Raw genomic sequence first — 26,256 nt, 5'->3', positions numbered from 1 at the left:
AAATAAATAAATGAAATTAAAGGGAGGCTTAAATGGACATTTGAAGATTCTTGGAACGCCACAATTGCACCACACCAAAGAAAATCTGCCCGAGTTTACCCTAGTACCAGAAACATTACAAAATCCCTAACTATGCATATGAATAAAATTCTAATGTTACCCCAAAATACATAATATTCCAGTATATCTAATATGGTCACAACGACCATCCTTACTACAACGAAGGCAATCCATAATTAAATCATTAACTATAAGATCCAAATAGTGCTGCGCAGCTTATTAGCTAGAATTTGCTTACAACTAAATAAATTCCTAGTAACTACTAAATTAATTTACCGTGTGCATTCTTAATTACCCAACATTAAGAAAAACTAAACAAATAAAATTAAGAATTTAAAATGTTCTAAGGGAACTCAAAACGGGGAAATAAGTACTAAATTACGTTATCTTGCAACCACCTTCAATGAATTGAGGTTAGTAAGTCACTATTCATTTACCATGTCATGTACTCATAAAATTTTTGCATAGATAAACTCACATTACGTAGTACGTGTCACACCAGTCAAATTAAGGCGCAATTAGGCCAGGAATGCCAAATCAATCTCACATTACTTTACCAACAGGAACTCAAGAATGAAAAACAAGAGCGATGCAAGAGTGCGCATGCAGACATCCAACTCACTGATATAAAAAATAAAAGGTACAAGTACAACCTTCATACCAGAGATTACCAGATAACCACATGGCACACCAGACTACCAAGCTTATCTCTGTCCTTTGACATACACAGACAACACCAAACCACCAAAACAAGTGCGACGATCCCTGAATCAGCATAACCAACCAATGGTAAAATGCACCTCAATACTGACCCCACCACACGACATCACCAAACATAGTTCACACATATACACACAAAAACACCCGTGCGATGACACAGCAAGACGTACCCACAAAATAAAAGGACAGAACATCAGAACATGACCTCAAGTACCCTTGAACTTATTACACGACAATGAGACTCTTAGGGATAATATCGTACTCCCAAAAGAGGAATAGCCTCTCAGCACCTTAAGCCCTAAGTCTCTGTACACACACACATGCCTTTCCAAGTCACCCAAGGCAAACACACAATTATTTACAAAATAGGACAGATACAGCATGGCTACCCAATTTAGAATCTTACTCAGTCGACAGGATCCCATACTCCGGTAAACTGAGTAAATAAATATCGAAGACACGAAACACGTAATGCAAGAAATTTTAACACACCAAAATCGAACCAAACAAAATAAGCAGGAAAATTAATTGCAGAACTCTTCCTAAATCGTGACACCTTTAAAATTTCCCACAAGGTTTTGGTCATGAAATTAAAATAACGGAAACAAATCTTAATTACCCGCAAACCAACAATGAATTTAACCGAAATTAACAGCTCAGCGTGAGGACACACAATGAACATTTGCAGAAAATCTTCCTAGTAATCGTTCTTATAATCACAATGGGACATCGCTCTCCATCTAGGCACCTAATACCAAGAAAAAGATTACGAGGAATCTCATACCAGACGCACCAGATTTCAAACATGTCACGACCACAAGTGCAGATCCGTAACCCCTCAAATTTGCCCAAAATGAGCCTCAGCCTAGCTGGTCTAATACTATGGTGAGCACGACTCACCCTACGAGACTATCGCAGTCAAGATAGCAGCCTAGTCAACCTAGCAAGTATAGGAACACATGGGTAAATAAATATACGTGACAAGGAAACAAGACACTTACACGATGGAAAAGCACAAGACAAACTAGGAAGCTTTCGAAATTTAGCAGCTGGTCTGAAATCCGTCCCCCAAAATAGTCCCATACCTACTTGGAAACGAACCCAGATCCAGCAAAAGAGCACAAACAACACAACATGACCGGAAATTTAAGTACATAGGCCTACCGAGCGAAAACATGACGTAAGAATTACAGTACTTTAGAAGATCACACACGTAGAATAGTACCAAATATAACACACCAGGCGACAAGAAATATAATTTGGAAAATAATCTGCCGAAACACGAAATTTACGAACAGAAAAACATTCGAAGAAATAGACGATCTTTAACCTCAAAATTGTTGCCGCTAATTTACGGAGACAAACATTTCAGAAAAACAAAATAGACTCCATGTTAAAACTTGACCAAAAACACACACTACTATTTACGTATCTGGAAGAACGAGAAAATCACGACATGAATAACTTTTATAAGATGGAAATTTGTGCGCACATAAACTCGGAGTAAGTCAAGCATTCCTCTGTCTTCAACATATACGCAATTCAGCTGTTCGGGAGATAACATTACTAAGTCATGCAGAAAGTACAGCACTTAGCATAAATTAATGACATAGCCTAAAGCGACAAGTAATCCCACAGATGTTAAGATCAAAACACACATATCGAAGAAAACTTGAAATAATCAAACACGTTGAAATTCATTCAAGAAGACTTTCGGAAAGCGAACACAACACACGAAATGTGAAGATATCACTTTACTACAAAACACGTGGTCAAGCGAAACCTTGCCACGCAAGAAAATTTATTAAAATTAACGGAACTAAAAAAAACTTGTTACAAATAGTGACGCACCATTTCCTCCAACCGTTAATTACAAGTGAAACACAGCAACACAAGACTGCACATCGCGGAACGAAAAACACATGGTGCGTAAAACTCGCGCAAGAATCAGGAAAAACAAGAACCGGGAATTAAGAATACATACGTATGGTAACACTTAAAACCTATATTCAAACTTAGGATTTAAAATTACTTTTAGAAAAGTTAGCCGAGAAATGTTCATTGTAAATCTTCGCTCCTTTCATAACACACGGTCTTGCTACCAATGTGACGTTTGTTGGGACAATTACGCCTACACATACTAGTAATAATAATAAAGTAATAAAAAAGAAATAAAGGAATAACGGTAGTAAATAATATAGACACTTAATAATATGAACAAGGAAATCTATATATATAAAATAAGAGTTTTGTCTGTACATTGCTCCGAATTTGAAAATAATGGTATTTCTGTATCGGTCATGTCCACAGTAACAAGAAAGTGCACTTTTTACTTTTCCGTAATTTCTGTCTGTCTGTCTGTCCGTCTGTCTGTCTGTCTGTCTGCCTGCCTGCCTGCCTGCCTGCCTGTCTGTCTGTCTGTCTGTCTGTCTGTCTGTTTGTACACGCATCACGAGAAAACGGTTGAAGAGAATTTAATGAAAATCGGTATGTGAAATCAGGGGATGAGCCTCTACAATCTAGGCTATAAATCAATTTACTCACGCTGAGTGAAATGGTAGTTTAGGGGAAAGCCTAAAATTGAATTCTCAAATATATGTTATTAGTGGTCGTATTTTAAAGAAAATGGGTATGAAAAGTTGGGGAATAAATTGCTACAATCTAGGCTGTCAATAATTGTATTCACGCTGAGAAAAATGGTAGTTTAGGGGAAGGCCTAAAATTTAATTTTCAAATATTGTTGTTATTAGTAGTCCTATCTTGATGAAAATCGGTATGTAAAGAGAGGAAGTAAGTCGCTATAGTCTAAGCTGTAAATTATTTTATTCACGGTGAGTGAAATGGTAGTTTAAGGGAAGGCTTAAAATGTAATTCTCAAATATTTCTTATTAGAGGTGTAATCGATGAATGCTACATAACTAAGGCTATATAGTATTAAATTTCCTATTATTCATGTCTTATACATTGTTACCGTACTGGCTATGATCACAAAGATATCCATGAATTTGGATTTTTGTTACTAAGTCCATATCAGCGCCGAGTAACGAGAAAATGGGTAAACAGTATTTAATGAAAATCGGTATGTAAAATCGGAGAATAAGAAACTACAGTTTACGGTATAAAATATTTTACAAATCGCAGAGTCGAAAGAAAACTAAATGTGTAGGCCTACAATATAGAAAGCTCATAACATTGATCAACAATAACATTACATTGACCATTGTCGTGATGTGCTTGGTGTCTTCTGTTTCCCCTCATCTCCGGTAGATAGGATTACTGCTGCGTACAGAGTATTTTTTATTTGATTTACGTCGCACCGACATAGATAGGTTTTATGGCGACAATGGGATAGGAAAGGGCTAGGAGTGTCTTAGGCCTTAATTAAGGTACAGGCCCAGCATTTGACTGGTGTGAAAGTGGGAAACCACGGAATACCATCTTCAGCGCTGCCTACAATGGGGTTCAAATCCACTATCTCTCGGATGCAAGCTTACAGCTGCGCACCGCTAACCACACGGTCAACTCGCCCAGTCGTAACAGCCTGCCTGAATATTGATGGGAAGTAGCTGGGGAGTTAGATAACTTTCTTCTTTAGCATGCCATTCCCCTGGTTTATAAATTTTCTGATACTACTGGTACGTAACACACTGGATCATCATAGCATTCGGGCTATTCAGTCCCTACTCTGAGGCACTGATTGGAATGAACAGTGTGCATATTTAGTGGAATAATGGCAGATGAGTGTTCATGGCAATCTGCGGCCTGGTCATCCCAGCTCTGGAACTTTGGACTATTAGATTGGCACCGCAATCTAACCGCAGTACTGTTCGTTAAAAGTGATAAAACGTACGGCTTTCCATTTGATCGAGTATTTTATATGATAGCATTGCTTTTAATCGCTCAGGGGCCGATGACCTCGATGTTAGGCCCCTTAAAACAACAAGGATCATCACCATCATCATCATCAGCTTTTAATCGCTACATTCATACTTACGTTTTTGTAATGACCTATGTTGATTTCAGTTAGGAAAACCACAAAGTCAGTCTTTCTGAGAATCCCGTAGCGAAGCACGGGTACATCAACTAGTAGTAAAATAACGCAGTGGCGGTGAATTCACATTAACACATGGAAACGTGACGAGTATCTTTCGATATGCAAACTTACGTCAGACACAAGGGAACACTTACAGGCCTAAAAATGACAACTAAGAGAGGAGAGTGGAAGGTGTTGGTAGTTTAGGGGAAGGCCTAAAATTTAATTCTTAAATATTTACGTCATTAGTGGTCCTATCTCATTAAAAACTGGTATATAAAGTCGGAGAATGACCACTATAATCTAGGCTATACATTATTTTATTCACGCTGAACGAAATGGTAGTTTACGGGAAGGCCGAAAATTGAATTTATGTTATTAGTATTCGTATCGGTAAATACAACATAACCAAAGTTTTATAGAATTTAATTTACGACCATTTATGTCTTATACATTTTTACCGTACCGGCTATGATAACACAGATATTCATGAATTTGTACTTTTGTTGCTAAATTTATAACGCAGCCGAGCCACGAGAAAGTGGATCGACAGAATTTAATGAAAATAAGTATATAGACTCGGGGAATAAAAAACTACAGTTTAAGCTATAAAAATGTATTCACCCTGGATGAAATTGTAGTTTAGGGGAAGGTGCCTAAATTTTAATTTTTAAATACCTGTGTTTTTGGTCGTATTGACATGTGCTAGATAACAAACGTTACAGAGAATACAATCTCCGATCATTTAACTTATGTTTTATTCAGTTTTACTGTACCGGCTATGATGAGTGGTATTTCACAGTCGGAAGAAAACAAAATGTGAAGGCCTACAATATCGAAGGCGCATAACATTGATCAACAATAACATTACATTGACCATTGTTTGTTGTGATGTTATTTGTCCCTTATGCTGCTTCTCAACTCTGAGAGATGGGATTACTGCTGCGTACCGAGTACAAAAGCCTGACTGAATATTGGCGGGAAATAGCCGGGGAGTTAGAAAACTTTCTTCTTTAACATGCCATTCCTCTGGTTCATACATTTTCTGATACAGCTGGTACGTAACACACTGTTTATTCATAGTACGGTATTCCATTTATTCGATTCCAACTCTGACGCGCTGTTTTGAATGAGCAGTGTGGATACTTAAGGCAGAGGCTGACTTAGTAGTAGTAGTATGATCTGGTCTAGAATAACAATTTAGACCTATTCCAAATTATAGCACCACAATTCACTCAATAACTCAAAATTCAACCGTGAAAAGAGCCGTTTCTTAAGAAAAGCTTCTTTCTCTTTACTTTTATTAAATTCTACATTCATTTTATTCCTAATTATCAGTGAAGAGGGGGTTTCTCCTCTGGCTTGGAGGAAAAATTTGCCTCCAAGTCAGATAGATTTTCCGCCACCAATGTAGTGAATTGATATTTTCCGACTCATCGGGTACTCCTAGGAAACAGATTAGTAAAAGGGCATAGATTTGCCCTGGGAGTCTTCACTATTCGACCCTCTCCCCGCCGAAAAAAGACGAAGAGTTCACGAATCACGGCTGTCTGCGGCTTGGTCATTCCAGCTCCGGAACTGTGGACTGTTAGATCGGCAGTGTAGTCCTGTTCGTTAAAAGTGAGAAAATGTGTGGTGTTTCATTTGATCGATAATTTCATATGAAAGCATTGCTTTTAGTCGCGCCATTCCTACTGACATCATTGTAATGTTTGTTAATTTCAGTTGGGAAAACCACTAAGACAGTCTTTCTGAGGATGCAAAAAGGCAGGTGGAGAGTGAGTGTCTGCAGTTATAATGAAAACTCCTCAACCTGATTGTGACTGATGGTAGGCAAGCGGGTCTACCATTACAGTGAAAATTGCCTAACTCAGTTTTTATATGAGAAAATATATTTGGTGACTTCCCCGTCGCGTTTCTAGGGTAACGTTAAGAGCTATGCAATTTAATACAATCTTGCTCACAACGTGTACACTAGAATTCCGTATGCAATGCAGAATTCTGTAGCGAAGCACGGGTACATCAGCTAGTTTTATATATATATATATATATAGATGTTCTTTCGCCATTGTTCTTCCACTTATTTTTTATGTTTGCCTTGTGCTACTCTATTGTACATATATTTTTCATTGCGGAACTCTGTAATTCGGCTTCTCGCTGTTTTGGTTTCCCAAATAAATAAATAAATAAATAAATAAATAAATAAATAAATAAATAAATAAATAAATAAATAAATAAATAAATAAATAAATAAATAAATAAATAAATAAATAAATAAATAAATAAATAAATAAATAAATAAATAAATAAATAAATAAATAAATAAATAAATAAATAAATAAATAAAACCTATCTGTGTCGGTGTGTCGTAAAGCAACTAGCAAGCGATAACAACACATAAGACACAAAGAAATCATCACGCTGTCAATGATATAACCACAGAAATAACATAATACATTCAAACAAGAAATACACACACAGATGAGGCTACCAACTGGAATGAAGACTAAATAAATATATGCTTCGGTAAGCAGTAGGGAGAAATGCAAATACAACACAGAGCATCAACTGCTAGGGGTTGATCACTCCCTAATAACCATGCATAACTGCATCCCACTTGTGGCTACAGTATTTTGGATGATCTGCTCAGAGCATTCAATCTCCACATAGTTCCGGCAACCCTGTAGGAAATCTTAAAGCAACCTCCATCAATATTCTACTGGAATGACAAAGGAGGTTCATTTATATATAAACGACAGTCCGAAAATTACAATTAAAAATTGGAATATAGAATATGATGCTCGAAATATCCGTAGCTCGTAATTCATTAACATCGTAGACCTTCCACACGTACAGCTCGAAAGTCGTAATTACTAACATCCCGCCTTCCAGGCGGGGTCTACAACGTCGGTCCTATAAAAGACTCTGTGCTCTAAAAATAATCTCCTATATTAAATATCCTACACATATCGATGCCTCACAATATTCCTACGGTAAACTCCCTCACAATTCATATTCGAAATTAATAATAGGTACCTTCATTTCCGAAGACTACTAAACGTCTCGCAAATTAAATATATCGTCGCCGTAAGAACTATCTGTGTCGGTGCGACGTAAAGCAAGTAAATACTGTAAAACTTGAGCCATAATTATTATTCATTTTAGATGAATGAGCATTCCTAAATAATGATTGAAGTTCCCAAAATGAAACTAACGTATTTCCTCACATCAATGTCGGCTTCCGCCCGACTACGCTTCGAGCTCTCAGTGCTAGGTTGGCGTGAAATGGCATTAGTAGACGAATAAGCTTGAGTGTAGGAAAGATCATAGAGTGAAGATAAAGTTGGAATTCAAGAAGACAAACAGGGGCAGATATTCATTTATAGGACGAGGAGTAAAGGACTGGAATAAATTATGAAGGGATACATTTTCAAGTTATTTGAAAGTGTTTAAGAAAAAGCTAAGAAATCAGCTGATAGGGAATCGGCCACTTGGGTAACAGCCCTAAATGCAGATCAATGATGATTGATTGATTGATGGATGAACTGATTGATTGATTTATTGATTGATTGATTTATTGATTGATTGATTTCTTCCCCATTCAATATTATTATATATTATATATTATATATTATTATTATATATTATATATTATATATTATTATATATTATTATTATATTATTATATTATTATATTATTATTATATATTATTATATTATATTATTATTATTATATATTGTACCCTTGAGTCCTGTTCTTTGGCATGAGTGGATGATATCTCGGATCATTGGTTCGGCTCGGCGCTGCTCGAATACTTACTCTTTTCTTCTCTTACCTCAGGGTGTTGACCGTTCGTTGATCCGTCTTCTGAGGGTACATAAGGGGTTGTATTCTACGAGCTAGGCTACCCAAATAAAGGAGTTCAGACTGATTTAAATAATTACTTTTTAAATAAGCAAATGCAATTAATTTGAGCAAAACAGAATTAATTCATGAATTGAAGTTATAAAGTGTAAAAGAATAAAAATGGTGGAAGTATTCTAACTTTAACCTTGAAATTTCAATAAATTTGGATGGGAAAATGAACTGAAAGACATTTAAAAGAAAAATGTGACCGTGATATTAAATGATAAGATATCACAACCACGGTTAATCTTATTCAGTAGGACTGTAGACCAGCTCGACGTCTTACAGAATAAATTCATCCAGCAGTAAAGCTCACTACAATTCATTTTCTACATTGTCATTGAATAAATCAATGGAGGTAGCGAACACGAAAATATCACGTACATTTTATACCAAGGGCGATAATTTAACATGATAAACGTAACATTCTAAGGAAAACTACTTTTGGACGTATGATAACGCTTCGCCAACAACTACCCATCTCGTACAATAAACGTTTTTGCTTTTGCTATGTGCTTTACGTCGCACCGACACAGATAGGTCTTATGGCGACGATGGGATAGGGAAGGCCTGGAGTGGGAAGGAAGCGGCCGTGGCCTTAATTAAGGTACAGTCCCAGCATTTGCCTGGTGGGAAAATTGGAAAGCACGGAAGACCATCTTCAGGGTTGCCGACAGTGGGATTCGAACCCACTATCTTCCGGATGCAAGCTCACAGCTGCGCGACTCTAACCGCACGGCCAACTCGCTCGGTCATAAAATAAACTAGACTCACATATATTCTACTTGAATAGACGGACAGCACCACAGTAAAACAGAAGAGCAGGATGGTTATTTAGAAATTTCACTCAGTCAAATAAGAGCCCGTCTGCTGGCCATGATCCTTATGGTGTGACACCGTGGTTAACCGGTTCGAATCCCGTTGATCGAAATAAATTTCACCATCAGAATGTTGGACGGCAGGATAGGGGAGGTGGCGGTATACAATTTATAATCACTAGATTAAGTGTCAAATGCCTGGATTCAGTTCCAAGCCTCTCCACAATGTTGATATGGAGTGAGAGCATATGACACTTTTGATCGTGATTCGTCCGCCTTGAACATGGGCTATGTGTCGGCACCCGGCAACACCCATTCCCGTTTTACTTTCATATATTGCGTCATTCATTTCACCTCATCATCCTCTCTGATGAGGTTGACATCAGGAAGGGCATCCGGTCGTAAGAATCGCTACGAAGATTCATCTCACTTCACACCCCACCCAGTAGAGGAACTCTTAAAAACATATGTTGACGTATTGCATAGCAGTACCTCACAATATGATGGTAAATTTAGTAGTGAAACGTCTAGACACTAAACAAATGGTATAAGGGGAAGGTTTGTACATATATACTTACACAAGTAACATTTTCCCTTAGATTTCACGTCAATGGATAGGGGAAAATATACGATAAAACTATTAAAATTATATTTACAACACCATTTTGAATGTAAAAAAAATTAAGGTGCGAAATTCCTCAAATTTTTCACTCTTATGAGAATTATGAAACATAACGTGTTGGCTTAGTTTCGAAGTGGTGGACAAATTCTTGCGTTCAGCACCTAATAAAAGGAAAGCACACCTGAACTAACGGCCTGGTGATGCTAAGCTTTTCTTTTTGGACATTCTTAAAACATATGTTGACGTATGGCATAACAACACCGCAATGATGATAAATTTAATAATTGACTAACCGTTGATGTCTTTAACTTCCATAGACGAGCTTCAATTTAAGGTAGTCTACTTGATTAGAGTTAACCAGAGCATTAAATACACACTCATCTTTCGCCATCGAATTCAAAATAGTCACGATGTATATTCCTAATCCACTTTGTTCTTAATGTTTTATTCCTTAGAACAGTTAAGGATAATTGTATGAGAGACTTTGCCGTAGTTCGACTTAAACACGGCTCACTACACGATCAAAACATACCAGGCTACTCGATTCGCCATCATGGAACGATTGAGAGTAGCATTAAGGTCTGAGAATTGGAGTCGGTCTCGATTGTATGTAGTTCCACCTGGCCATGGTTCTTCGGCTGGCCGTGATTGGATTGGAGGACAAGGTTTTGAGTTAAAAAGGATTGACGTAGACGTCCGAAACTTTTTCGACAGACTCTAAATCAGACTTTCAATTTGAGTTTAGAGTATAGGATGTCCTGCATGCATTTCCAACAGTATATCAAGAACAGATTGGATGGGGACCAAATTTTGAAATATCTTTGACAGTAGAAGAGCAAAGGGGATCCGAAATCCGGAAATGACATCATAGCGTGAGAAATTTGAATATTGGCGGAAAATTTGAATTTTGGCGGGAGATTTGAAGTTCGGCAGGAAATTTGAGTTTTCGTGGGAGATTTTAATTTTGGCCCGAAATTTGAATTTGTAAACAAAGCCACGTGCTTTTTGACAGCCACGTGCTTTTTGACAGCTGACAGCTGCCATCCTTAAACAACAACGCATCGCTAACCTGAGTGCTGCCATCTTTACGTCACTAAACCTCACGGCCACCATCTTTGGCATGAGGTGGCGGGGAATTTAAAATTCCATGTGTTTTTTTGACAACTGCCATCCTTAAACTAAGCCACGTACTCTTGTTTGTAAACAAGGCCACGTGCTTTTTTGACAGCGGCCGTCTTTAAACAGACGATCGCTGACCTCAGTGCTGCCATCTTTACAGCACTAAACCTCATGAGTGCCACCTAAAGAACGCGGGCGCGGGAAATCTAAAATTCCACGTGCTATTGTTTGTAAACAAAGCCACGTGCTTTTTTGAGAGCTGACATCTTAAAACAAGAGAGCATCATGCTGCCATCATAACGGGGCTAAATCCTCATGGGTACCACCTTAGGCATGTACTGGCTCAAACCAATATGAAAAACATCTATAAAACACGGTGTACGTTCCGAAGACATACTACATGTTTGCGAAGACTCATCGAGTTAACAGATAACCATAACTAGATACTCTAAGATTTTGGTTATACGCTACAACAACAAAATGGAGGAAATGCTAGACATTATGAATACAGCAGAAACACGTGAAGCTGTAATACGAAGTGAGCTCGTTCTTATCAACCTTTTACGTTTGGATTAAATAACAATGACGAAGTTCACTTTATTATTAACCAGCGAGATGTATACACATTACCACACGAAAGCTACTTCTATATTGAAGAACGACTAGATAAGTCAGATGGAAGTGGACTAAGCACATCACACTAAACAACCATGCTCTGGATTTCTCTTTTCTGAAGCTCGATATGAAGTAAATAATGTTGAAATAGATAGAAAGAAGAATGTTGGTATTACAAGTGCAATGCAACTCTACCCTTCTTTTTGTGATGAAGAAGTAATCTTTTGCGGATGATTAATGAGGATGGAACTTTTACAGGTATGTATCATTGAAACATATTTTTGGCTTCGCAGAAGACTTTACACGTATTATAATCAACGCAAAACAAGACCTTATTCTGATCCGTGATCGAATTGATTACAATTCACTTAAAGCGGCAAAAACACCAGTAGACTCGAAAATTACACTTCATCGTATATTGTGGTGGATTCCACATGTAACCTCATCAAATCGTGAAAAAATTAGTTTGCTCAAGATTGTAGAAAATGATACACCATTACATATTGCACCCGTCATGCCGGGCTCAGCTCGGCCGGTGAGCGAAGATCTCCAGGGTGTAGATCGTTCGCTTATCGGCTGTGCGAAAATTTTAAAGTGCAGGGATAGATGATGAACTGGTGGCAAATGAGAGAAAGCTAAATAGGTTTTACACATTTATTATAACTACTGCTCTTCATAAACTTCACAATAATTTACAAAATCTAGGTATTTTGTTTATATGATTTGTCTTCTTTTATGTCGTAGTCACATAGACACTTCATCGAAAAACCGAACAGCAAAAGGCTGAATCTGCAAATATAATATTTATATTTTAGTGGAAAATTAATTAAATAATTAATAATGATTGATTTGAGATGATCTCTCCCATTGATTTAATAACTTGAAAATAAACTTCCTTCCTTCATGGATTTGATTTCTTTAACAAGTTTGAAAATGATCATTTTCATTCCTATTTGAAAATTAAATAAAAAATTTCTCTCATAAAATTATGGTTAAATCGTCTTCCTTGACCTTTAAATTAATTAATAAACTCAACTTTATAATTATTTAGTAGTTGCTTCTCACATAATAGCTCGGAACTTGACCTCATGTCAATCTATGTTTATCCATTAATTGAAATAATTAATTAATTAATGCTTACAATTTTTGATTTTGTGAGTTCAATCCACTGACATGGCCTATACTTATTTATGTGTATTCTTTAAATAAGATCCTATTCTTCCTTAAAAACGAATAAAATTCACTAAAGGTTTAAATTCATTCAAATGGTGAACCACTAAAGTTGGCGTAAATTAGGCCAAAAATTCCACGAAATAACGAAGAGCATCATCACAAATATGGATTGGAAACTTACATTAAGCAAAATACAGTCAAATCACACACACTACACTCACACAAAGATACACGGAAATATTATATACATATTTACACGAACGCTAGCCCTTGACTATTAATTTTCATGTTTAGACAAAGTTAGAAAAATTACTCTCATGATGACACTATCGTGGTGACCTCCTCTCATCAACTGGAAATATGACAGAGCAATGGTTATCACTTATTTAAGAACACAGTTATACGACGATGTTCAGAGAAAATTTACGAACACAAAATCATCCAAAAATCATCGATAAAATCGCTTAAACATAGGCCAGAATTAACATTCCGCGCACGCGGTTCATGAGCTACGATATTTATTCTTACTTCTCCATTATAATTGTGATTCTCGATTAATCTGCACTCACAACGAAGAAATTACATCACGTAACATATTTTATTCTTAAATTGACTCACTAATGGATGCACAGCTCGACTGCTGAATTCAATAATATCCATTTATCAGTCAACTAATCATCACAACACAGCAAATATATAAAAAATTGTATCGGTCAGATACTGCCATTTCCCAGGCCTAAATTACTATAAATGAGCGCACATCAACCATATTCAATAATAACTAATATTATGCTCATGACCTTAGGTGTTCTTTTACGCGATAATTTAGTTAAATTATTTTTATTATTATTATTATTATTATCCCTGGCCGCGCAAGATCATACGTGCGGAAGCTACTGCACAATAATATTTCAGATGACTCTATTGCACACAAAATTCAACCATACGTCGCATAATTGAAAAATGAACTCTGACATAATAGAATCTACTAAATTACTGTCCCATTTGATCTCATTTTAAGTCTAAATTTATTCAAATAGTCCAAGTTTAACGTTGAGGTCATTTTACATTTATTTCTCCTGCCACAATGAACTCGGGACAGTTGAAACACTTCTCAAAGACATCCACTCAAACAAACTAATAGGTTCAAATATTCACACATCCTCAATCTACCATCACCAAGAAAGAAGAGATGGAAAAATTCTAACTAATAGGAAATTTCTAAACAAATAAGTAGAGGCTATGTCATTACAATTACATTACAAAAGGAAAGAAAGAATAACAAAGTTTAAATATTACTTGGTGGTGACTGTCGGTTGTAGAACTCGGGCTGATGACCTAGTGCATTATCACCTTACGCACCATCGATCCTGGTCACGCCCGCCTGGACTGCCTTCACATTTTACTCGTGCATTGGAGACATGCTGGCGCGCTGGAGATCACACCATTCACCAAGAAAGAAGACTGGCATCCTGACTTGAACTCGAACCGGTGATCTCTTCTGTGGAATTTCTTGTGAAGCTGAAACTAAAAATCACGCCTGAGACAAGGTCCAAAACTCACACCGATGTTTGATAAGATGGAAAGGAAACTTAACTTTTGAAATCTGTTGAATTATAGGTGGAATCCGTAATATCTGAACTGTAGTTGCAACAAGTTGTAGGCTCTGAATGACGAAGTTTCCTCAGCAAGCGAAGTGCGTCTTCTTCCGTCCGTAGTTGAAGCTAGAGTAACTCTCCACACGACGTGTTCAGAGGTAGAAATTTCTGAGTAAATTTCCCTTAGGAAAATCCATTATTCACTGTCTTAAGACAGGGGTGCGTCTTTTCCTCATAAGCGATTGGTTAATTTATTAACTTCGCACCAAATTAATCGCTTGATTGGCTGCCATAGTCAGACGTCATGCACCTTCACTTTTATCGATCGAGCACTTGACACACATTCTGCCTGGTCACGTGGCATTCACGGCTGATTTGAAGGTTATTTGGCTAGCTGTATCTGCGCTCTCCCCTCGCTTGTCCTCGAGTGGAATTCCCTGACACCTGGCGTGCCTCGCTCAGCTAACTTGATGTGATAAAACTCCCTTCCTGGTTCACGAAATAATATTTTAACTTACAGTAGAAATAAAATACTTTCCAATAAATAATTTTTACCAATTTTGAAGGGGACATTTTCTCCCTTGGTTGGTTAATGATTTAGTCGGAAGATGAAATCATTAATGCTGGAAATAGACCCTTAACATGTTCCCTGAAAAATTTGAGTGGTAAACGTGTGTCACACTTCTAAGCCATATTTTCAGCTCTTGTTCCGGCACGTAGCCTCCTGTTGTCCGCTTCTAGTGCTGCGCCCAGTAGTCGAAGTTGATTCATTATCGTGCTCTGCATTACTTGACATTCCTCACAGGTTTCTTCTTGCAGGTTGACTTGGGTCGATGCATGGTGGTACACTGCATCCTCATTTGCATCCCATGACGTTTCTTCTTCCATTATAGTGTTGACTTGGGCGTCATTTACTGCTCTAGGGCAGTTGTAGCTTCGTAAATTTGAGGCATTATGAATTCCCTCATAGCTCTTATCAAGGCTTTGAATTTTATAGGCATTGTTCCCATATACTCGGATAATTTTGTAAGGACCCACGAAAAGAGGTGCGAATTTCGCGTAGAATTTGCTGGTAGGTTCCGAAATGGCTGGTTTCTTTAAAAGAACATATTCATTCAATCTCAGGGGCCGATGAAATTTTTTTTCTCTTACCCTCCGTTGTCTGCGATCAGCTTGCTCCCGTAACGAGATAGCAGCCTTTTGAATGTTTTCCTCTAGTGTTGGCCTTAAGTTACCGGGGCATTGAACGATGTTATCCCAAGGTCGAGTTGGTGGTCGATTGAAATGGAGACTAACAGGGATTTGTGCCGTGGCCTCATGCACAGTATTGTTCAAACACTCCATCATTATAGGTAGAACGTCGACCCATAACCAATGTGTATTTCCACAATAAATCCTACAGAATTTAGCTAGCTCTTGCATCACCCTTTCTGCCGGGTTGCTTGAAGGATGGCGGATAGAATTTAGAATATGTTTAATTCCAAGCTGTTCCATGGCTTCACGGAATTCTGTGGATGTAAATTGGGACCCATGGTCAGTGAGTAATGCCTCTGGTTTGCCCATATCTGGAATCAGATTGCGAGTGATGCGCCGAATTATTGATTTCGAGTTAGCTTTCTGGATCGGGTACAAAGTTACGTATTTTGAAAATACGTCGATGGTGACGATGATATGCCGATTGCCTCGCTTCGATGTCGGAGCAGGTCCAAATAGGTCCATTGCGTATAGTTGTTTTGGCCTAGAAGGAATGATCGGAATGGGACTATGTTGGAGCAGATGGGAGCTCGGTTTCACTCTCTGACAAATGTCGCAAGTTCGGACTATGTTTCTTACAGTTGACCTGAGTTTGTCCCATGTAAACTTTTCTTGTATCGTGGCTAGTGTCTTGTCAATGCCACCATGGCCGGTGATTCTGTGAGCATGCCATATTAATGGCTCGCGTAATTTAGAAGGTACTAGTACTTTCAGTTTTGATTTCGCTGTGTCCACAAATTTAAATAAAGTACCATCTAAGTATTGATACCGGGATGCTTTCCTTCTTATCTTTCTGTACCCAGGGTCCTTAGGTTTTGTTTTATTTTCTAGCAAGTCAATAATAGGCCTCAAGTTACCATCTCGCTTTTGAGCTTGTTTTATGTATCTCAATTTCCTCAAAAACTCGTGATCTTCGGGAATTAATTCCAGTTGGTTGACTTGTAAAATTTCTTCGTTGGGATTACGGCTCAAACAGTCAGCTAGCATGTTACTCTTCCCCGAACAGTGCTCTAATTTGATGTTAAATTGTTGTACGAACATGGTCCATCTAAAAATGCGCTCAGACGCCATTGTGGCCTTTAGCATGAATATCAGTGCTTTGTGGTCTGTCCTAATAATTATCTCGAACCCATAGATAATTTTCTGCCAGTATTTTAAGGCATAGACGATAGATAGCATCTCTAACTCTGTTACTGAATAATGTTTCTCGTGGCTGCGCAGTTTTCTACTGACAAAAGCTAGGTAGATCTTGTCCTCGGGATTCCTCTCGTCTTCCTGAAACAGTACGGCCCCAATTCCGACTCCTGATGCATCTGTTTGTAGGATAAAAGGTTTCTTGAAATTGGGGTATCCTAGTTTGACATGATTTGACAGCATCTTTTTGGTCTTTGCGAAGGCTAAATCACATTCTCTGTTCCACTTCCACCTGTTGCCTTTCTTCAATAAATCTTGCAATGGAGCGACGGTTTCTGTGAAGTTCGGACAGTGATTCGCGAAGAAGTTGGCCATGCCTAAGAACTGCCGTACTTGCTTCACGCGGATCGGCCTTGGGAACTTGCTGATGGCCTCTATCTTTACAGGATTGGGTCGTATTCCTTCCCCATCAATTATATGGCCTAAAAACAATATTTCAGCTTGGCAAAAATGGGATTTCTTTAAGTTGATGTGGAATCCAGACTTAGAAAGGTTATCTAACAATTTCTCCAATTTAATTAGGTGTTCTTCAAAAGTTTCACTGGCCAGAAGCAGATCATCGATATACCTGGTGGTAAAGCTCTTAACTTCTTCTGTAAGGCATCTATCTAAGGCTCTGACAAGAACAGCTCCGGCATTACAAATACCGAATGGTAGCTTTCTAAAAACATAGGTCTGCTGATCGAACATAAACCCAGTTAACAGCCTAGACTTCTCTTCTAACAGTATGTGATAATAGGAGGCTGTAAAATCAACTGATGAGAACAATCTCATGCCATGGAATTTCCTCAGGACGTCTTTGATTGCCGGTGCCTGGTCTCTTTCTGGTACTAACTTCTTATTTATATCACGCGCGTCGATGCAAATGCGCAGAGACCCGTCTGGTTTATTTACTACTACAAGAGCACTAAGGAATGGTGTACAAGCCTTCATAATAATTCCATCCCGTTCCATTTCCTTGATAATCTTCGCCACGCGAGAGTGAAATTTTTCTGGGATCGGATAGGGTTTCTTCTTAAATGGGGTCCAATCTGTAGCTACCAGCGAGTATTTAAAATCAGGAATCTGGCCTGGTTTGTCATCGAACAGCGATTTATATTTCATCAGTAGATCTCGGAGCTGGCCTCTCTCTTTCTCTGTTCCTAATGCTTGTTCAGCCTTGGAGTTTATAAGATCGTACGGGTGTGTTGTACTATCGCCCTCTTCTATTACATTGTCCAGGGCCTGGTGAATTTCTTCAGTGACCTCCTGGTCTTCAGATTCCCACGGTGCATAGGCGTTACTAATTTGGAACACACTCTGATCAGCTATTTCTGACGGGTTAACCATAACTGTTTCAATTGTTTCATCTGACCGAAATAGTATTTGATTTAAATTAAGATCGATGTTGGCCTGATAAGTAGTTAAGAAATCCACCCCAAGGATGATATTGAATTTTATATTTGACATGGCCAGGAAAATATTTTGAAATTTTGAATTACCAATTTCGACATCCAGTAAAGTTTGTTGTCTACATGCTACAGTTTTATCCGGAATAATTCCCTTTATTTTTACATGAGACACTGGAATAATTGGAACGTTATATCGTTCGTTCAAGTCATTTAGAAACGAATTGGAGATGACACTGATGGTGGACCCTGTGTCGACCAAGCATTTTACTTTAACACCACATACTCGGGCTAAAATTATCGGCAATGTCCTCGTACAAACTCTATTTGTATCCATATTTTCTTCTAGTAGATCCTCCGACTTTGTCATCCAGGAATCAATCTGCACTATTATCCATTCTCGTGTCTTATTGACAGTACAAGGGCTAGAATTCAGGCTATCTCCCGTTAGTTCAGGGATTGATTTTTTTAATAGCGCCCTGACTCTGTTCTTCCCTTTCAGGACGTTCCCTCTCTTCCTTTTCTTTGGCTCTCTGGTATTCTAGGCTCTCGGCGCCGACCATGTCAGGATTGACGTCTTGGTCGTGGATAGCACGGTGCCATTTGCGTCGTTCTTGGTTGGATTGTTGGAGCTCGCGGAGATATTTCTCACGCTCTTCTTGCCTCCAGTTCCTCTTCCGGTTTTCGAATCTACGGTCGTTGGGTTCTCTTCTCCAGCGATCTCTATTATTTTCATACGGCCTTCTTCGATTGTTCCGCCGGTAGTAATTCCATTCTCTTTCATTCCTACAGCCTGGTCTTGGAGAACGATCCCTGGACGGTCTTTCTTCATTTTCGCGATTCCGGTTTCTCCCTTGGCTGGTAAGGTTCCTGTCGTCTGGTCGATTGACATTTGCATGGAACACCTGTTGCTCTGGGTTTATACTTCGCCTAGACGGCTCCCTGGATGTCATATCTAACTGTCTGAGAATAGCCTCTGCTTGAATTGCCGTCTGAACGTTCGAGGCTATCATAATTCTTTGGATATCCGCAGGCAGCTGTCTTACAATGACCTTTATTAGTTCAGTTTCCGTAGGTGGTGCGTCAAGCTCACGCAATTTGCGTAATTGACTCGAAAAAAATTCTGAGAAGCGCGTGGGTGTGGACTGAGCATATTTCTTAGCGTACAGTTCTGTTTTAAGTTGGTCCTGAATATCTGAGTTCCAGTACTTCTCTAAAAATGCCCTTTTAAAACCTTCAAAATCGTCAAACGAGTATCGGAAGGCTGTAAACCACGTCAACACTGAGTTTTCCAGGTATCTCTCGGTTACTCGTAGCTGACGTTCCACAGGAATTTTATTATCTCGGAAGAACTCCTGCAATTCGTTAATAAAACTCTTGGGGGTTATTCCTTTTACATTATTGAATTTCTTTGGGTGATCCTCATGCAATTGTATTATATTCACGATTTGGGTTTGACCAGAAGTGTTCAGTTGACTCGTTTCCCCTCTAACAGGCTCTAAAAATGGGTTGGTGGTGTTTACGGGAACGTTTAGAATTACTCTTTCATCGGTCTTGGGAGTTGAGAATTGAACTTCCTCGGATACACGTTTCTCCAGTTTGCCGTTCTAACAGAGAATTAGCTACAATGTTATTACTCTCTCCTTGTAACTTGAGTAGCTTTAGTCCCTTGGTAAGCTCCTGTATTTCTCCCTGTAATTCCTGTTTGTAGACTTCCGAACTGGCTCTAACTTTACTTATTTCCTTGTCCGTCGTTTTAAGACTCTGCTGGGTCTCCTCGATCGTCTCATAGAAGTATTCGAGTCGCTCCGAATTAGTGACCTGGGCTACCTTAATCTCGGCTATTACGCCCTTCTCCACCTGTTTTACCGTTTCATAGATTTCGGTGAACTTCCTGCTCCATGCTGTTTTAGTTGCAGACAAGTCCTCGGCATTGTCACTAATTTTCTCTTCAATGGTCCTAAAATTTCCCTTTACTTCGTCCTTGTATTGGTCTAGTCCATGCAGTATTCCTGTCTGTACATTGGCTAACCTTTCGCTAAATTCATTTGACATGGCTGACATGGAGCTATCGATTCCGGCCTGGATTTCCCCTTTCAGGTTAGAAAATTTTTGCTTAACGGACACCAACTCGCTTTGGACCGACGCTAATTTTCCGTTAAATAATTTAACGTCCATGTGCAGTTTCTCTAAGTTTTCATCCGCCCTAGCTTGAATTTCCTCCAGAGCACCCTTAAGATCTTGTTTAAGTTTGTCCTGTCCTGCATTCAGTTTTCCTGTTAGTGTAAGTTCTAACTGAGCATTATTCTCATTAATCTCACGTTTTAACAGTACACTGTTCTCACTAATCTCACGTTTTAACTCCTGTTCCAATAAGTTATTGTTTTCATTTAATTCCTGTTTCAATAAGTTATTGTTTTCAGCTAACTCCTGTTTCAATAAATCACTATTTTCATTTAGCTCTTGTTTTAAACTGTCCTTCAAGTCCGCAGTCACTACCTCTAAGAGCCTACGAAGGTCCTCCATAGTAACAGTACCCATTCTAATTTGAGACAACTAGCAGTTCAGACATTGGACGGACCAGGTTCGATGGTCTAATACCCGAGTTCAGATCGACAGTCACGTGTGGATTGAATTCACAGTCATAAAAGAAGATTTTTGTCGCATAAAATAATATCTTATAATTTAAGTCCAAACTATGCGGAAATCTGCCGCAAAGGGATAAATTTTGAAAATATCATCCAGATTTTGTTTGTAATATAGCACCAAGGCCCTTCCTAACCTTTAACATGAGCGTAGTTCGCCACAAAAATTTGGGCTAATAAATGTCACAAAATAAACCTGAAATTTTTAATTTGCCACCGCATCTTGTTTGCATCCAAATTCTGGACTACAAGATCGAGTTCTTTTATTGGTACAGCCAATAAATCGGGCCTTAACACGTTGGCCGCCAAATCTATACCTGCACCCGTCATGCCGGGCTCAGCTCGGCCGGTGAGCGAAGATCTCCAGGGTGTAGATCGTTCGCTTATCGGCTGTGCGAAAATTTTAAAGTGCAGGGATAGATGATGAACTGGTGGCAAATGAGAGAAAGCTAAATAGGTTTTACACATTTATTATAACTACTGCTCTTCATAAACTTCACAATAATTTACAAAATCTAGGTATTTTGTTTATATGATTTGTCTTCTTTTATGTCGTAGTCACATAGACACTTCATCGAAAAACCGAACAGCAAAAGGCTGAATCTGCAAATATAATATTTATATTTTAGTGGAAAATTAATTAAATAATTAATAATGATTGATTTGAGATGATCTCTCCCATTGATTTAATAACTTGAAAATAAACTTCCTTCCTTCATGGATTTGATTTCTTTAACAAGTTTGAAAATGATCATTTTCATTCCTATTTGAAAATTAAATAAAAAAATTTTCTCTCATAAAATTATGGTTAAATCGTCTTCCTTGACCTTTAAATTAATTAATAAACTCAACTTTATAATTATTTAGTAGTTGCTTCTCACATAATAGCTCGGAACTTGACCTCATGTCAATCTATGTTTATCCATTAATTGAAATAATTAATTAATTAATGCTTACAATTTTTGATTTTGTGAGTTCAATCCACTGACATGGCCTATACTTATTTATGTGTATTCTTTAAATAAGATCCTATTCTTCCTTAAAAACGAATAAAATTCACTAAAGGTTTAAATTCATTCAAATGGTGAACCACTAAAGTTGGCGTAAATTAGGCCAAAAATTCCACGAAATAACGAAGAGCATCATCACAAATATGGATTGGAAACTTACATTTAGCAAAATACAGTCAAATCACACACACTACACTCACACAAAGATACACGGAAATATTATATACATATTTACACGAACGCTAGCCCTTGACTATTAATTTTCATGTTTAGACAAAGTTAGAAAAATTACTCTCATGATGACACTATCGTGGTGACCTCCTCTCATCAACTGGAAATATGACAGAGCAATGGTTATCACTTATTTAAGAACACAGTTATACGACGATGTTCAGAGAAAATTTACGAACACAAAATCATCCAAAAATCATCGATAAAATCGCTTAAACATAGGCCAGAATTAACATTCCGCGCACGCGGTTCATGAGCTACGATATTTATTCTTACTTCTCCATTATAATTGTGATTCTCGATTAATCTGCACTCACAACGAAGAAATTACATCACGTAACATATTTTATTCTTAAATTGACTCACTAATGGATGCACAGCTCGACTGCTGAATTCAATAATATCCATTTATCAGTCAACTAATCATCACAACACAGCAAATATATAAAAAATTGTATCGGTCAGATACTGCCATTTCCCAGGCCTAAATTACTATAAATGAGCGCACATCAACCACATTCAATAATAACTAATATTATGCTCATGACCTTAGGTGTTCTTTTACGCGATAATTTAGTTAAATTATTTTTATTATTATTATTATTATTATCCCTGGCCGCGCAAGATCATACGTGCGGAAGCTACTGCACAATAATATTTCAGATGACTCTATTGCACACAAAATTCAACCATACGTCGCATAATTGAAAAATGAACTCTGACATAATAGAATCTACTAAATTACTGTCCCATTTGATCTCATTTTAAGTCTAAATTTATTCAAATAGTCCAAGTTTAACGTTGAGGTCATTTTACATTTATTTCTCCTGCCACAATGAACTCGGGACAGTTGAAACACTTCTCGAAGACATCCACTCAAACAAACTAATAGGTTCAAATATTCACACATCCTCAATCTACCATCACCAAGAAAGAAGAGATGGAAAAATTCTAACTAATAGGAAATTTCTAAACAAATAAGTAGAGGCTATGTCATTACAATTACATTACAAAAGGAAAGAAAGAATAACAAAGTTTAAATATTACTTGGTGGTGACTGTCGGTTGTAGAACTCGGGCTGATGACCTAGTGCATTATCACCTTACGCACCATCGATCCTGGTCACGCCCGCCTGGACTGCCTTCACATTTTACTCGTGCATTGGAGACATGCTGGCGCGCTGGAGATCACACCATTCACCAAGAAAGAAGACTGGCATCCTGACTTGAACTCGAACCGGTGATCTCTTCTGTGGAATTTCTTGTGAAGCTGAAACTAAAAATCACGCCTGAGACAAGGTCCAAAACTCACACCGATGTTTGATAAGATGGAAAGGAAACTTAACTTTTGAAATCTGTTGAATTATAGGTGGAATCCGTAATATCTGAACTGTAGTTGCAACAAGTTGTAGGCTCTGAATGACGAAGTTTCCTCAGCAAGCGAAGTGCGTCTTCTTCCGTCCGTAGTTGAAGCTAGAGTAACTCTCCACACGACGTGTTCAGAGGTAGAAATTTCTGAGTAAATTTCCCTTAGGAAAATCCATTATTCACTGTCTTAAGACAGGGGTGCGTCTTTTCCTCATAAGCGATTGGTTAATTTATTAACTTCGCACCAAATTAATCGCTTGATTGGCTGCCATAGTCAGACGTCATGCACCTTCACTTTTATCGATCGAGCACTTGACACACATTCTGCCTGGTCACGTGGCATTCACGGCTGATTTGAAGGTTATTTGGCTAGCTGTATCTGCGCTCTCCCCTCGCTTGTCCTCGAGTGGAATTCCCTGACACCTGGCGTGCCTCGCTCAGCTAACTTGATGTGATAAAACTCCCTTCCTGGTTCACGAAATAATATTTTAACTTACAGTAGAAATAAAATACTTTCCAATAAATAATTTTTACCAGTTTTGAAGGGGACACTATACATTTTCGAAGTTGGGAGCTGCAAGATTATCCTGTGTTTCCGCCTACAAACAAGCATAGCTGGGCTGTTAAAACATCACGTTTTACTGAGAATCACTTGTATATATTATTTTGGATTTCAAACCAATCGTAAATTCAATCACGAAAAAGATAGGTCATTGTTTGATCACCGTAAATTAAGACATGTTAGACTATATCTCAACGGAATTACGTAACCCGTACGATAACATAGGCATTAACTGTGAGAAAAATAAATTCGCGATGCTCTATGACATGTTTTGTAAATTCCAATAATCATGTTATCAGAAAGAACATCGTCCACTATTTTCGCCTCAGTAATTTAAAAATAAAGCACCGATTGTAGTTATAGAGTGCTCTTATCCTGAAGAATCTTTAAAAGAATCTCCTGTCGATATTCGTTTAGAATTTGAAACATCTGAAAATATTCCTGCTAACACAGCAGCCTATAGTCTTGTTATTCATATGAGTGATGTTACTTACCATCCGCTAACGAATATTGTTACCAGACTATAAATACGTATAGCCCTTTATCATCAACATTAGTGTGCTTCGACATCGTACGCTATGTAACAGAAAGAGTACAACAAACAAAACTATGAATGTGCATGCTGTTCGCATGCTCATACGCAACATCTTATTTATCTCACACGAGTAAGTGAGGCTATTAAGATGTTCTATAAACATAGAACCTTGTATGAGATGTCAAAATATCTCATTCAATATTTACCGCCAGGATTTTGATCTACGTACGCTGCCCCTTACGTACATGATTTTTGGGACATCCTTCCTCTACACAGTAAGATGTCATTCGATGTAGCTTTATGCAGAACCTGTCAACGTCATAAGAAGCATCGGGGGAAGAATAGTGATGATGATTGGGATGGACCAAATCCGAGGATTAAACACTGTACACAGTGTATGGATGAACTTTTTCCAGTTCCTGATGATGATGAAAAGGAATAAGTCACATGAATAACAACAAGGTAAGAACTGCATTATCTTCTTTGTAAAGCATAACATACTTAATATAAGGTATTTCTAAATGTTTTGTTTAATTTTTTTGTTGCAGGAGGCATTACAATTTCGGAAGCATGCTACCTCTTCGCAAAACGTTGTTAAGAAGCATACTAACCTTGTTAGCAGCAAAAGGAAAACTGTTGTAGTATATTGTAAATAAATATTTGATTACATTAAAAATGTTGTACTTATTGCATTCATTATACCTACTCATTCTATCTATAAAGGCTTGAGAAATCGAGCAAGTCTAAACATGCACAACTATGATGACGTCATCGCTGCAGGTTAAAACACGTGCACACTCTAGCCTTCGCGATGCATGTTTAAACTTGTTCGATAGAGATATGCTTTGACAGAGGAGGAGGAGGAGGAGGAGGAGGAGGAGGAGGAGGATGAGGAAGAGAACAGCCTATGTATAGACGCCATCTGTGCAGTAGCCTCTAAGCTAGCTTTCTCCATAGGAGCCTATGTATAGCCGTCATCTTGCGCAATCGCCCCCTAGGCCGTCTCATAAGAGCTCATGTGTAGCCGCCATTTTGTGCAATCGCCCCCTAGGCCATCTCATAAGAGCTCATGTATAGCCGCCATCTTGTGCAATCGCCTATAGCCGGCATCTCTAACAGCAACTTGGTTTAATAAACTAAGATAATAGTATGTTGAGAATGACAGCTCTCTAAGTATGTTGAGAAGGGCAGCTTGCTTTATAACTATGATCGTAGGAAGGGCAGCTTGCTTGCTTGCGGCGTGGCTAAGTCCCGCGCTATAAAGTTTACTTCAGTCAAGATAGCATTAAGCCATATGCACGTAGTTAATGATAGCGGCTGACAGCTGTCGAAATGCACGTGGAATTTTTCAAATTGCCCGCTACTAAATGTCGAAAGTAGCAACCATGAGGTTTAGTGCTGTAAA

Source organism: Anabrus simplex, chromosome 1, assembly GCF_040414725.1.
Source record: "Anabrus simplex isolate iqAnaSimp1 chromosome 1, ASM4041472v1, whole genome shotgun sequence".
Classification (NCBI taxonomy): domain Eukaryota; kingdom Metazoa; phylum Arthropoda; class Insecta; order Orthoptera; family Tettigoniidae; genus Anabrus; species Anabrus simplex.
This window is presented reverse-complemented; position numbering follows the sequence as displayed.